Here is a 4,432-nt window from a genome sequence, read left to right on the forward strand (position 1 = left end):
CGATTTAAGGAAAGCAAACGTTAGCTCACAAGACATTGACTGATCCTTCACATTTCTGTGGGAGATACCGTGCATCCTCTTATCGAGGAGCTGTTCACGAAAACTTCAGGCATGCCATTAAGTTTTCCTCGCGTCAAATAAACCTTGACGCATTCGTCTACCCCAAATTCCATTCCAATTTCCTTAGTATATCGTTCGCAATCTCTAAAGATAGATGTAGTTGCTCTTTATTTTTAGCATAGATCTTAAGATCTTCCATGTAAAATACATGAGTGACCTTGTACTTTCGATCTGCAGGTTTGCCGCACAAGTACCCGTCGGAATGGCGAAGTGCTAGAGATAGTAGCAATAATGTAAGGCAAAAGAGGAGTGGGCTCATGGTTTCGCCCTGAAAGACACCGCTCTGAAAGGTGACCTTATTAGTTGTCACACGATTTTTCCAGATGAGATAGTGAATCTGGTTTTCCAGAGCGGCATCAATCTATCTATGCACCTAACTATTTGCGGATAAACCTTTAAGATTTCCAAAAGACAGATGATAAGTCTCTGGGAGGTCGTATCCAAAGCTTTTCGATAATCAATCCAGGCCATCGATAGGTCACGCTGATAGAATGCTGCATCTTTGCAGACACATCTATCGATGAGCAGGTTCTCCCGACATCTGGCTAGGCCTTTCTTTGAGCCTCGTTGTTCATACATTTCTTGCCAAACAGGTTCAATTGCCCGAACAATTCTATCATTTAGGATAGCTGTGAATATCTTATACAGTGTGTTGAGACAAGTGATTGGCCTGTGTTTTCAAATTCGAATTAGAATTCAAAGCTTAACTGATAACTATCACTTAGAAATTACAGAATAAGAACAATTCAGAAAAAAATTCATTATTTAAATACTCTTTCTTTGTCCTGAAATAATAGAAAGATTAAGAATTGCAAATTAATCTGATATGAGGGAAATATTTATAGACTACGACGCAATAGGAAAGAGGTTAGATTCTTAGCAGTCATAAAGATGAGTCATAGAGGTACTTTTAGTATCAGCACGTGCCTTAGAACTAATTCTGAAAGGAAATGGTATTGTAAACATCCGGTCACAGTTTGAACTTTGGACCAAAATTGTTTGGATATGTCAATCAACGAATTGGTCAAATTTAATTTTAAATCTCATAGGCGGAGCCATGCGACCTAATTCGTTATTTGTAAACTGACTGTTAAATTCAGTGACGTCAGCAATTTGATTGACTGAAAAGGAAAAGTGGGAGACTACTCCGCCCAAAACAGAGTTTATAAAAAGGCGCGCAAATGGAAAAACGCCAATTTTTATCTCCGAAAGCACATATTTAATTATAAACCTACGACATTTGATAGTGTATAATTGAGTTCTTTGGACTCAGAAACTTTGTATTGTGTTTGAACTTAGTCAATTCTTCGAATTGTTGTTAAATAATAAATTATTATAAATAAGATCAATCGTTAAACGCGAAGCGGGACGCCGTGATATAAACAATTATAAACAATTTTGATTTGTGACTTTGAGACAGTGATGGTGGAAATTCATCTTTAATAAATTGTGAATCAACAACTGTTAAATTGAGCATTTTCATTTTTAATAAGTTTCTTTAAATGGTTTTCGTTTCAGCGAATTAACGGCAACAACGATCCCGTTCAGATGTCCAATCAGAGAGCAGTGAATTGTCGACAGGAAAGCTAGGTGAAATTTGGGCATTACAACCCAATTAGTTGTTACTAGGTATTGCAAGGTGTGACGTCAGCTAGTAACATGTCTGCACGCTGAGGGCCAAGCAATAATAACAATTCCATGAAATGAAATTTAATTTTTTTAATGACTTGGGAAAAAATCATTTTTCACAATAAGTTTATTGAACTATTATTTTTGATTTTTTAAACACTATTCAATGATTCACCAAGCTTGTTGCAGCAACAAAAAATAACTTTATTATTTGAGCAGCTTTTAAAAATAAAAAATAACGTTTGAATACACTTCTGATACAAAATCATTTTTTTTCAAGTTATTATGAAAATAAAGTTTTTTCAACAGTATATTATTTGCTTTTCGCATGCAGACATCCCGATATCCCCCACCTATATTGGAATACCTCATTAATTATGTGTTTATATTTAAAGTTATTTTCAATTTCTTTATGCATTTTACAAGTATTATTTGTTGTTAACAACTGTGAAACAAATAAAAATTACTCATTTTGCATAGGTTGCCAATAGAGACGACACAAAGGGGTAGTAAAAAATATCAGATGGTGTAATAGAACTTCAGGTATTTTTAATGTAATTTCTAGATTGTAAAAAGTATTGTCAATTCTTTATTTTTATAGTTATCGATAAGAAATAATAATATAAAAATAATATTACAAATGAAATAATTTGTTTATCAAGTTAGTATTTTTATTATATCAACAAAAATATTACATTTTTTTATTTAGTTAATAAAATAATTACTTTAAATTTTTCCAAGAGACAAAAATCTTAAATCCGGAAAGATAAATTTTCATGATGTGTTTTTCTATCTTAAATAGCTGGCTAATGAACTTGATCTTCAGTTTCTGTCAGACGTATTCGTAAAATCCTGTTTGTCGAGTTCAAAGAGTCTCAAAACTTTGGCCCGAGCATTGGTACAATATCCATTACCAAAATCGGGCCAACTATGGAAATTACACGGAAAAAAATATCCATTAAATTTACTAGAACTAATCATATAGTAGAGAATACGATGGGTAGTTTAATAAAAATAATACAATCACTACACTGTTTATAATCGCACGCTGTGAAAATATTTATTCCCCGCGGGGGTTCGACCCCTATAAGTTTCGCATTCCTACTTTCAAACGCCTAAAGCCTCTCGGCTAACCTAGCTAGAATTATTACAAAAAAATCTGAAATATAACCGACAGCTGCGCATGGCCGTCTGCAAATTCCTGTGAACCATTCTATAAAAATAAAGCCAGGCGCACAATATTACTTTAAAATCTTAAAAGTCATTTAAATTCTACCGAAATTCCTCAAAAATTCTTCAAAACTACTTAAAATCTCTTAAATTCATTAAAAATATCTTGAACTCTTTTAAAATTCGTTTATAAACTTAAAAAAATTTCAAATCAAATAACTCCGGTTAAGTCCCTTGAAATTTCTGAAAGTCTGTTTAAATACATTAAAATATTTTTAAATTACATGAAAATCCTTAAACACTTTTGATTTTTTTAAAATCATTTTAAATGCTTTCTAAGATTTTAAATTCCTTTACTCCCTTTTAAAACCATATTAAATCCATTGAAATGGCACAAAGTCCCTTAAAATCACCAAAAATCTTTCGGACTCATAAATAGTATTTTAAAGCCTCTAAAATCTCTTGAAAATTCTTTTGATTTTTTTAATTCTTCTTAAATATTTTAAACTTATTTAGAATTACTTGAAATATTTCGAAATTCATTTATAATTTTTTTCTCTTTTCATTAAAAAGAATGTTTAAATCCCTTTATGCCGATCTCTGGGCCGACTTTGGTCCTGAGTTGGGTCCGTAGTCGGCGTTACTCGTTAACAAGAGTTGTCTCAGAGTTGCTCCGATGGTTAGTCCATGTTTGGGCCATTGTTGGGCCAATAGTCGGCCTAACTACTTCGAACCTTCTAAATCCCTTTATGCCGAACTCTGGGCCGATTTTGCCTAGAGTTGGGCCGGTAGTCGGCGTTAGTCGTTAACAAAAGATGTCCCACATATGCCCCGATGATTGGTCCATGCTTGGGCCATTGCTGGGCCGATAGTCGGCCTAACTTCGTTAGAACGTTCTCAATCTCTTCATTCCGATAACTGGGTCGACTCTGGCCCAGAGTTAGACCAGTAGCCGGATTTACTCGTTAACGAAAGATTTCCCATGGTTGTCCTAACGGTTGGTCCATGTTCGGGCCAGAGTTGGGCCAACAGTCGGTCCGACGTAGTCTGCCAACGTTGGCTATTTAGGTTGGGCTGACAAAAGTATCTTATAAATATAAAAGGTGGCCCAACTTTGGCTGCCGATCTACGGCGGGCCAAAGTCGGTCCGACTTTGGGCCTACGTACCTGCTCTGGGTCCCGACCTGAATTCGCACGTGGGAGAAGACAAAAGTTTGGAAGACAATGTGCCCGCACAGTGGGGTGATTTTTTATGGTTAATATAGTTTTTCACGATTAAAGCACAAAATATGCTAAATTACTCGAATTTTCAAGTGCTTTGAACGAACGTACAAAACCTACTCTGACAGATTAAATTTTCCAAATGGAATCGTGATCATAGACAGCCATACATACAGGCAGACATTCATACATACCAGGTGTATACATATGAAACCGGTATTGCCATCTAGCGGCCAGTAGGCACACTGGTAGGCACTGTCGGAACTTACCATTTGTGCTAATTGGCGTATTG

The sequence above is a fragment of the Belonocnema kinseyi genome, chromosome 5 (assembly GCF_010883055.1).
Source record: "Belonocnema kinseyi isolate 2016_QV_RU_SX_M_011 chromosome 5, B_treatae_v1, whole genome shotgun sequence".
NCBI classification, from domain to species: domain Eukaryota; kingdom Metazoa; phylum Arthropoda; class Insecta; order Hymenoptera; family Cynipidae; genus Belonocnema; species Belonocnema kinseyi.